The sequence below is a fragment of the Lithobates pipiens genome, unplaced genomic scaffold (assembly GCF_037356315.1).
Source record: "Lithobates pipiens isolate NorthernLeopardFrog02 unplaced genomic scaffold, aLitPip1_a1.2 Scaffold_8, whole genome shotgun sequence".
Taxonomy (NCBI): Eukaryota; Metazoa; Chordata; class Amphibia; order Anura; family Ranidae; genus Lithobates; species Lithobates pipiens.
Window position 1 is genome coordinate 667,286,410 of NW_027507903.1, and position 11,335 is coordinate 667,297,744.

The following is an 11,335-nucleotide window of genomic DNA, read 5'->3' on the forward strand; positions in this document are numbered from 1 at the left end:
CTAATGTTCCACCTAAATAGACCTCTGATGTTCCACTGCATAGAATGAATGAATAGGAATAACTCTGTACAGAGGCTTCCTATTCATTCATAAACCGAAGCATAGTAAACACTGTTTACTTTGCTTCAAGTGAAACCTCACTAATCCAATCAACATTGATTATTTTTAATCCTCCTGCTGCTAGCATTAGTAAATAGATAGGAAAGTATATCATATTTACTTTTTTTTCTACATTTCTTCAATTACTTCTTGGTTTCTTGCCTAGGCAAATGATTTCACACATCCCAGGAGTCTTCAAGGGGGGGGGGGGGGGGGTTTTCTCAGCTAAGCACCCTCTCTTCCATGCATGCTTGAGCTAAGAGCAGATGGATTCCAGGAAGTAATTAATTAATTAATCATCTGCCCTTACTCAAGATGGCCACAGTCAGAAATGCAAGGGAGGTGTTTTCAGTTATGAATGGACAGAGTCAGTGATCGGTACCGATCATTGACTCTGTCCATTTAGAAAAGGATGGGGCAGGGCCAGTAAATGACATATTTTCTGGCCCCTTCCCCGTTCTCCATCCTGACACATCCCCTGCAGCAGCACGCAGAAAAGGGAGAAGCCAGCAGAGCTGTGGAGGGGACAAGGGGGGTTTTCTCAGCTAAGCACACTCTCTTGCATGCATGCTTGAGCTAAGAGCAGATGGATTCCAGGAAGTAAATGCTACATTAATCATCTGCCCTTACTCAAGATGGCCACGGTCAGAAATGCAAGGGAGGTGTTTTCAGTTATGAATGGACAGAGTCAGTGATCGGTACCGATCATTGACTCTGTCCATTTAGAAAAGGATGGGGCAGGGCCAGTAAATTGCATATTTTCTGGCCCCTTCCCTGTTCTCCATCCTGACACATCCCCTGCAGCAGCACGCACAAAAGGGGAGAAGCCAGCAGAGCTGTGGAAGGGACAAGGGGGGACCAGGGAAGCACACAGGGGCCTGAGGGCATCAGAAAGAAGAATACATTGGATAGGAGGGGTGTCGATATAGGGGAACCTGTTTCCTCCATTTTCCTCCTGCAGCCGCTTAATGCCTGGGGGAGGTACAGCATGAGAAACAGGCTTTCAGCGGCTGCAGGAGGAAAATGGAGGAGATTGGTTCCTCTATAAATACGACCCCCACTCCTATCTTGGTGTACAGGGTAGCTGCACGGGCCCACTGGAGCATGGGACTGGGTCGCAATTGAGACCCCCTGCAGCCCCTGTAGTTACTCCCCACACATAGTTCAATACCATCAACTATTTCCTTCCTGTTGTCTGCTTGTTTCCATCATCCGCCATCATCAACCGACTTCTCTCCGTCTGCTATGTCATGAACTAGGTGATAATAAAACCCAACTCCAGAGCAAATTTTGTATTTTGTTTTGGATAGAGTAGGCGCAGTGATAGCGAACCTTGGCACCCCAGATGTTTTGGAACTACATTTCCCATGATGCTCGTGCACTCTGCAGTCTAGATGAGCATCATGGGAAATGTAGTTCCAAAACATCTGGGGTGCCAAGGTTCTCCATCACTGGAGTAGGGTGTCAGGTGAAATTGTATTGCCGTCTGTGTCCCCGATGGAGAGTTTCCCCTCTCCAGATGCAGACAAAAAATAATAATTTGTAGAGTGGGGAATGGTTACAATGCGTCATTAGCTTGAATTAATATGAGCAGACATCTGTGAAGGTCCTCATTTATCCAGGTCATGGTAGATCTAATAGTAGTTAGTCACATTTAAGTGGACTTGTTCTGTAATGATAAAGACATTTTGTAGCTTACTACAAGTCACTTATTCAGTTCTAATGGGTGTCAGGAAAATAGAATTTACTGTATATACACAACCTTTGGTATTGGGGAGATTATACTCATGTGGCATGTGCTTTCCCAATGAGTTGCGCCTGTCCAAACTGTATTTTAGGGCATGGCAACCCGCTTTTATAAAATAAACTGGAAAGTTTACATCAGTTGCTCACGCAGGAGACATCTGGTTCCCTTGTTGGCTGCACCATCATACCTCCCAACTGTCCCTAATTTCGAGGGACTGTCCCTGATTTGGAGCAATGTCCCTCTGTCCCTCATTCCTCCTCATTTGTCCCTGATTTTGGTCAGATCTATATAGATTTATATAAAATGCACTTTTTATCTATCAAAAAGTGTTTTCCAGAGCTAAACCTTTCATCTGATTTCTAAATTCCTGCATTTGTAAATTCCAAAGGCCAATATGAAGGAATAGCAATGGTAAAAAAGCTCTTGTGGGTTTAACCAATTTTGTTTTTTTGTACAATTCTCCTTTAAGGTGGGCGTGGCAAGGGGTGTGTCCTATGCCTGCCTACTTTTGCTGATAGGTGTCCCTCGTTCCCATCTCTAATGCCGCGTACACACGATCGGAATTTTGGTCGCAAAAAGCTCTGATGGTTTTCCCGACGGAATTCTGACGGGATTTCGGTCAAGCTGTCTTGCCTACACACGGCCACACCAAATCCCGAACCACCAAGAACGCGGTGACATACAACTCGTACGTCGGGATGAGAAAAAGGAAGTTCAAGCCAATAGCTTCCATCTCGTAGTTGAATCTGAGCATGGGTGAGTTTTTGCGAATAAGAATTGCATACACACGATCGGAATTTCCGATAGAAGGTTTTTCCGTCGGAAAAATTGAATCAAATTTTTGCTGGTGGGAGTTCGGCCAGCTAAATTCCGATGGAGCATACACACGGTCGCATTTTCCGATGAAAAGCTCTCATCGGTCTTTTGCTGGCCGAAATTCCATTTGTGTGTACGCGGCATTAAAGTTGGGAGGTATGAGCACCAATGGTCTTCTTACCAGTTCCTCTGACTGTGTTCTCCAGTTCTGGTGGTTCACCAGGCTCTCTTAGCTTTTAGTTGCAGCACCCTGCAGCACAGCCCACCTCTGGCCTCTGGATAGGGGTTCTGCTGACACCCCAATAGGAGCACATCTGACTCCTGGAATGAGACCTCTTGTTTCCTTATGCTGGCTAGGGCACCTCTGACCTCTGGGTGATACCTGCTGTCTGTTGAAACTGTGCTGGTGCTCCTCTGACCCCTAAGTGAGACCTGCTGTCTCTTTGCTGGGCCTCCTCTGACCCCTAGGTGAGACCTGCTGTTTCCTGACTCTTGACTGGGGCTCCTCTGACCCCTAGGTGAGACCTGCTGTCTCTTGGCTGGGGCTCCTCTGACCCCTATGTGAGACCTGCTGTCTCCTGGCTGGGGCTCCTCTAAACCCCTAAGTGAGACCTGCTGTCTCTTTGCTGGGGCTCCTCTGACCCCTAGGTGAGACCTGCTGTCTCCTGACTCTTGACTGGGGCTCCTCGGACCCCTAGGTGAGACCTGCTGTCTCCTGGCTAGGGCTCCTCTGACCCCTAGGTGAGACCTGCTGTCTACTGTCTGGGGCTCCTCTGACCCCTAGGTGAAACCTGCTGTCTCTTGGCTGGGGCTCCTCTGACCCCTAGGTGAGACCTGCTGTCTCCTGGCTGGGGCTCCTCTGACCCCTATGTGAGACCTGCTGTCTCCTGGCTTGGGCTCCTCTAAACCCCTAAGTGAGACCTGATGTCTCTTTGCTGGGGCTCCTCTGACCCCTAGGTGAGACCTGCTGTCTCCTGACTCTTGACTGGGGCTCCTCGGACCCCTAGGTGAGACTTGCTGTCTCCTGGCTGGGGCTCCCCTGACCCCTAGGTGAGACCTACTGTCTCCTGGCTGGGGCTCCTCGGACCCCTAGGTGAGACCTGCTGTCTCCTGGCTGGGGCTCCCCTGACCCCTAGGTGAGACCTACTGTCTCCTGGCTGGGGCTCCTCTCACCCCTAGGTGAGACCTGCTGTCTCCTGGCTGGGGCTCCTCTAAACCCCTAAGTGAGACCTGCTGTCTCCTGGCTGGGGCTCCTCTAAACCCCTAAGTGAGACCTGCTGTCTCTTTGCTGGGGCTCCTCTGACCCCTAGGTGAGACCTGCTGTCTCCTGACTCTTGACTGGGGATCCTCTGACCCCTAAATGAGACCTGCTGTCTCCTGGCTGGAGCTCCTCTGACCCTCGGGTGAAACCTTCTCTCACCCAAACTAGGATCTGTCACTAAACTGGGAGCTCTGAGCTATCATCAGGCTTGAGTATATAATGACCCAGCACACCTGTTTACTCACACAGACTGAAGGTACCTGGTAAAATCCAGACACAGGACTGAAGGTTCCGTCCCACCCAATATCCTTTGGAACCTTCCAGTTTTAGACCCTGATCCGGGATTACAGAATCAAGGAAAAAACAAAAATACAGATGTCTGCGCTCAGAAACAATAGTCCGGAACTTCGCATTAACAGCTTAAGGCGAGTCATGTGTCATATTCTCCTCCATTTTCACAGTGACAGGGTCTCACTCTGTCAAAACAGGCATGCACTGCGGCCTCCCTAATCCAATCACCACAGAAAGGCATGGGAGGCATGAAAGTGGTGGCACCCCCCTGTTCTGGTGACATCATCCCATCCTTGGTGTCAGGAAGGCTTCATAGGTGTTAATCCTTCAATTCACGTGGCTGAAGGTGTGAATTGTTGTCAAAATGTCAAAGTAGAGATGGTAAAATAGCATTATACTGTATGTGGAGGATAGATGATGTTGAAGGCCCTGTAGCTGGCCTCTTTGATGCCTCTTGGAAACCAGTTGTCCTCTTTGCCCAAAATGTGCACCTCACTGTCATCAAAAAGCTGGCGAGTCGTGACCTGGAAAATTTGGTTTAAGAGTTTGCTTTGTTTCCCCAGTGTAGACGTCTTTGCATTCCTCTGTGCATTGCACTCCATATACCATCTTCTCTCCATCCCACATCTCCTCTTTCATCTCTCTAACCTTCTCTCCATCCTGCATCAACTCTCTCTTCTTATTAACCTCTCCATTCCACATCTCCTGTCTTCTAACCTTCTGTCCATCTCACATCTCCTCTATCATCTTATTAACCTTCTCTCCATCCTGCATCTCCTCTCATCTCACTAACCTTCCCTCCTTCCAATATATCTTCTTTTGTCTCACTAACCTTCTCTCCATCCTTCATCTTCTCTCTCATCTCTCTAACCTTCTCTCTATCCTACATCTCCTCTCTCATCACACTAACCCTCTCTCTGTCCCATATCGTCTCCTTCCCTTCTCTTCTCTCTATCCTACATCTCCTCTCTCATCACACTAACCCTCTCTCTGTCCCTTATCGTCTCCTTCCCTTCTCTTCTCTCTATCCTACGTCTCCTCTCTCATCACACTAACCCTCTCTCTGTCCCATATCGTCTCCTTCCCTTCTCTTCTCTCTGTCTATTATTTAATTTCTTCCTCCTTCGCTCCATCCTTAAACTCCTCTCTCTTCTCCATGCCTTATTTCCTTTTTTCATGAGCATCTTCTTTTCATACATTTTTTTCCATTACTCTTGTATATTTTCTCTGCTTTCAGCACCACCCCTCTCTTTTCAGTAGGCATCTCCCCAACCTTTCACCTTTTTTTTGCCATACCACCAATTCGCACTCTGATCATTCCATATCTCTTTTGTGTATGAGCTCCTCATCCCTTCTCCTTTCTCCTCTCCATAATGCACTCCATGTTCTGGCTCACCTTCTCTCATCCATATTTCTTTTCATTTACTTGGTCGGCTCCACTCTAACATGTCTATCTCTTCTTCATTTCATTTAACACTCAGCTCATATGTAATTTATTCTTTCACTTCCTAGACTTCACTTCCCAGTCACGGAAACCCATTCTGCCGCATCTAATCTTCCCTTATTAACGAACTCTTCCATCCAGTCTCTATGGACTGTAACCAGTCCTCCACCATGACAAAGCATGGTGAGATCAGGAAACAAGATACTTAAACATACGTAAAAAAGCCATATAGAGTACATTCTCGAGTTTAGGCTAAGCCCATCGATTATGTCTTCAGCTGCCCAAACTGTAAATGTTAGTCCGTTAAACTCTTCAGATTTTTTATAAACTGCCTTCGTAATTTATGATACTTACCAATCTAATGCCGTGTGCACACGACTGGACTTTTCGAGGGACTAGGTCCGACGGTCTTTCCGACTTACTTTCGGTGGATTTCTGACGGACTTTCCGAATGAACGGACTTGGCCACACACAATCACACCAAAGTCCGATGGATTCGTACGTGATGACATACGACCGGACTAGAATAAGGAAGTTCATAGCCAGTAGCCAATAGCTGCCCTAGCGTCGGTTTTTGTTCGTTGGACTAGCATACACACGAACGGATTTCTCGGTCCGGGGGAGTTCCGGTGGAAAAATTTAAAACATGTTCTATTTCTAAAGTCCGCCGGATTTTTCGCAAGCAAAGGTCCGATGGAGCCCACACAAGATCGAATTGTCTGACAGACTCGTTCCATTGGACCTTTGCTGTCAAAAAGTCCGGTCGTGTGTACGCGGCATTAGACTTAGCTCTCTGAACCACAAATTAAACAAAACCTTCACTACAAGAGAACGGCTTTTGAGTTATTTCATGTACGGAACAAGAGCACGTTCCAGAGTCCAGATCTTTGGAGACTTTATGGCCTTTGGTACATGCCACTGTCCTGTATTTTAAATCTTTGAAGAGCAGTTTAGTCGTAGTTTGGGGTTTGTTGATAGAATCGGGCCATTGTCAGAACCCATTGGGAGCAACAAAAACCTAACACCTATAGGGCTTTTTACAAGATTACCACGTCTTCCCTTTTGCTATTGACACATATACCTTGGAAAGGATTGTGGTTATTCCGAATTAACCAGTGGCCTACCAGGATTAAATCAGTAGCTTTGTAATGCATATGGGTTAGTAATTGAAGCTGAAGTTCTACTTTGCATTTCTCTTGTTCTTCCCCCCTCATCCACATGCTAATGATTTTTTTTTTTTTTTTTACAAAAACCTTTCAGTTTCTTTACATACTCTATATCATTCCTGGGTTTCTACGCCTCTCTAGGCAATGCAGGCAGATCATGTCTGGTGGGAGGGGTCAGGGTGTACATCGCTTCCCGAAGACCTCAAGCACTCTCAAGAGCCCTCAATCCTGATGTACGCAGTGGGCTCGGGCTGGCATTTTTATTTTCATTTGGAGGAGCTGTGCAAATATCACAATGCCTTGATGGCTAGGTGCCAGTCTGGAGGAGTGGGTATTCCCAGGCAGGCTGCCCTAGGTAACACCTACATTCTGGGCCCCCATGAGTGAAAGAAAAGTGAACCAATTAATTAAAGGGGCAGCCAGGAACAGTCAAGCTGGAGAGGAAAGATCTAGATCAGTGGTCTCCACACTGTGGTCCGCGGGCCGAATTCAGACTCTTGCTTGCCTTTATCTGGCTCTCTGGGCACCATTCCTCATAACGACACCAGTATTGGAGCATTATTCCTCCCAAAGACACCAACAATGGGGTTCTATTCCTCCCAATGACACCAATGATGGGGCACTATTCCTCTTATTGATACCAATGACGGGGCACTATTCCTCCCAATAATGCCAGCAATGGGGCACTATTCCTCCCATCAATACCAATGATGGGGCACTATTCCTCCCAACAACACCAACAATAGGGCACTATTCCTCCCAACAACACCAACAATGGGGCACTATTCCTCCCATTGATACCAACGATGGGGCACTATTCCTCCCAATGATGCCAACAATGTGGCACTATTTCTCCCATTGATACCAACAATGGGGCACTATACATACTAATGACGCCAGCAATGGAGCACTATTTCATACCATTGATACCAATGAAGGGGCACTATTTCATACCATTGATACCAATGATGGGGCACTATTTCTCCAATACCAATGACAGGGCACTATTCCCGCTCCTACTGAGCAGAGGTGCTATGTCTTTATAAAAAAAAAAATCCAACTGATCAACTAGTTGGAGGCATTGTTTACTCCCACCATTCATCACACCAACACCAGTAATGGTGCATTATTCCTCCAACTCACACCAACAATGGGGTACTATTCCTCTCAATGACACCAACAATGGGGCACTATTCCTCCCATTGATACCAGTGATGGGGCACTATTCCTCCCATTGATACCAATGATGGGGCACTATTCCTCCCAATGACACCATCAATGGGACACTATTCCTCTCATTGATACCAACAATGAGATACTATTCCTCCCACTGATACCAACAATGGAGCACTATTCCTCCCAATGACACCATCAATGGGGCACTATTCCTCCCATTGATACCAGCGATGGGGCACTATTCCTCCCAATGACGCCATCAATGGGGCACTATACCTCCCAATGACACCAACAATGGGGCACTATTTCTCCCATTAATACCAACGATGGGGCACTATTCCTCCAATACCAATGACAGGGCACTATTCTCGCTCCTATGGTGCAGAGGGGCTTTGTCTTTTTTTTTAAAAAGACCACCTAGTCAGAGGCTTTGTTTACTCTCACTGATGCTGGGGCATTTTTTACTCCTGGGGACTACAGTCCAGCCCCCTAATGTCTAAAGGACAATAAACTGGCCCTGTGTTGAGAGAGTTTGGAGACCCCTGAGCTAGGCAATTCTGGAAGTCTTCCAGCCAGGAAATGGGGCGTCCCTGACTCGTTGCAGCTTCTAGTGCACATTGTTAAAAACTCACAGTGTGCCATCAATTCAGACAAAGCCCTTTCAGTCCAGCAGAGTAGTCTGTACAACTGTGCAAGACTGAAGGGGCGGCTGGAGGTCAGATTTAAAGAAGGATCATTGTGTATATGTAGTGCTACCCCCCCCCCCCCCCCCCATAGGATCCACTGGTTAGGATAGGTCCCCTGATCTTTGCCTCAATCTCTTTAAGAACTTCAGCCCCTCTGACACACTAGGTTGAGTGTATAAAGCATGCAATATCACGGAAAATTGCTGAAATTAATACTTAGTACCTAGGAATAGTACTATATTGAAGAAAGCAAGCACTTAACCAGTTAGTAAAGGCAGACTTAACTTCTTCAGATCCGCGCTACAGCCGGAAAACATTTTCTTGGGCCCCCTCCTCCATGCAATTTCACTCTCCAGATGCTTTGAGACATACAATAAATTGCAGCTAGACTCAAAATCAGTTTACTGAATCAGATCAGGCAGCGATTGTGATTGGTTGCCAGAGGTTACAGTGTATCATTACCACTCACTGATTGGCTGCTAGAGGTTACAGCACACATTATGGCTCACTGTTATTTTTTATAGGTTACAGCACATGACTTCTGCTTGTTGATTGGTTGCTAGAGATTACTGTACATCAATAACGCTCACTGATTGAATGCTAGAGGTTACTGAACATGTATACCACTCACTAATTCGTTTTTAGAGGTTACTGCACATTACTATTGCTCACTGATTGGTTGCAAGAGGCAAGAGGTTAAAGCACAGCATTACTGCTCACTGATTGGTTACCATGGCACCATGTTATTTTGAAGAAGGGTTCCACCTCCAATTTGCTTACTGTTGCAGAACATGATGTTAGGCTTAATGACCACAATTGTAGGCAGGACTTTCAAGCATGTTCCTTTACCTCCCCACTGGGCAGAATTCAGCAGAAGTGATGGTGGATGTGACCTCAGGGAGACATGATATACATATCAATGCCGCGGTCCATGACTATTTACATATTATTGCCACCACTATTTACATATCAATGCAGGTTATTTACATGTAAACACAGGGTCTGCAGGTGAGCCATCTGTACATGGCAATAGGGCAGAGTTGGGCAGTGGCAACAGAAGTTTACACTGATATATCGGGACACAGCACGGGACTCAAACTTCAAAGGATAAGGGAATTTAAACTGGGATAGTTGGCAAGTATGAGGCAGCTACTTTGGGCCCCACAACAATGATGGGGCCCATTTTGTCCTGCCTTAAAAACGGTCCTGACAGCGCAGACCTGCTTTGCCGGGAGGGCATCTATTGATGTCCTCCTGTGCCCGAGCAGCCTGTGTGCCTCTTGCAGGGTGCACGTGGTGCGCTCTGTGATTAGCGTGCCTATGAGACTTTGCTGATCACAGATCGGAGTAAGGGGTCAGTCAATGACAGCTGATCGTGTGATGTAAACAGAGCTGGTAATCATCTATTTTTTCTCCTCGCGCTGACAACGTGAGGAGAAAAAAAAAAGCCGACATCAGTCCCTCTCATGGAGAGCTGCAGGCAGCTCCTCAGTGCCCACCTGTACCACCTACCAGTGCCCACCAGCGCCACCCATCAGTGCCCACAGTGCCACCTATCAGTGTCCACAATGCCACCTATCAGTGCCCACAATCAATGCGTCATTAACAGTGCTGCACATCAATGTCACCTACCAGTGCCCATCAGTGCCACCTATCAGTGCCATCCATCAGTGGCACCTATCTGTGACCATCAGTGCCACCCATCAGGGGCCATCAGAGCCACCTTATCTGTGCCCATTAGTACCGCCTTATCTGTCCCCATCAGTGCCACCTTATCTGTGCCTATCAGTGCCCATCGGTGCAGCCTATTAGTGCCCACCAGTGCAGCCTATCAGTGCCTACCAGTGACGCCTCATCAGCGCATATCAATGAAGAAAAAAAATTACCTGTTTGCAAAATGTTATAACAAACTATGAAGCATGACATTTATTTTTTTTTCAAAATTTTCCATCTTTTTTTGTTTGTTTAGCAAAAAATAAAAATCCCAGCTGTCATTAAATACCACCAAAAGAAAGCTCTATTTGTGTGAAAAAAATGATAAAAATGTCATTTGGGTACAGTGTAGCATGACTGCACAATTGCCGTTCAAAGAGCGACAGCGCCAAAAGCTGAAAAACTGGAAAAAAATTGTTCTGGGCAGGAGGGGGGTTTAAGTGGCCAGTAAGCAAGAGGTTAATACTGTCATATGATATGGTTTGGTAACACAGTAAGTATAGAAATGGATCAGCAATGGTTATAGCACAATTTAGCATAAAGGGTGATTAGTAATAAGGACTAGGCATAAGATGACACTTGGAGTCCAGATCAGCATAAACAGTAACAAGGTCACCTAAAGTGCAGCAGTGAGCAGTGATAACACTTGATTTACTGAACACAGGAACTATACTGCCAATGTGCATTGATAGTGACTTGCTAGGCCTAGATTGACTGGATGTGCACTGCCCATACAAATTAAGAAAATAGAAGAAGGGAACTTGCAGAATGGTTTTTACAGGAGGGGTAGTCCTTTATGTTGTTCTCTGGCTGGCTATCGTTGGGGCCCTTTAAGAAACATTGGTACACTTAACAACAGTTGTAGTAAACCAGCATGCAGTATAGGTGCAATAACGATGCAGTAAATATGTAGTAAAGATGTAGTAAAAGTGTGGT

At 46.4% G+C, this 11,335-nt stretch overlaps 1 protein-coding gene across 2 annotated transcripts in view; it reads left to right on the forward strand.

Moving 5' to 3' along the window:
* Positions 1-11,335, forward strand: part of LOC143961905 (neuroligin-2-like) — a 361,300-nt gene that overhangs the window by 53,128 nt on the left and 296,837 nt on the right. The gene's annotated exons all lie outside the window — the stretch shown is intronic.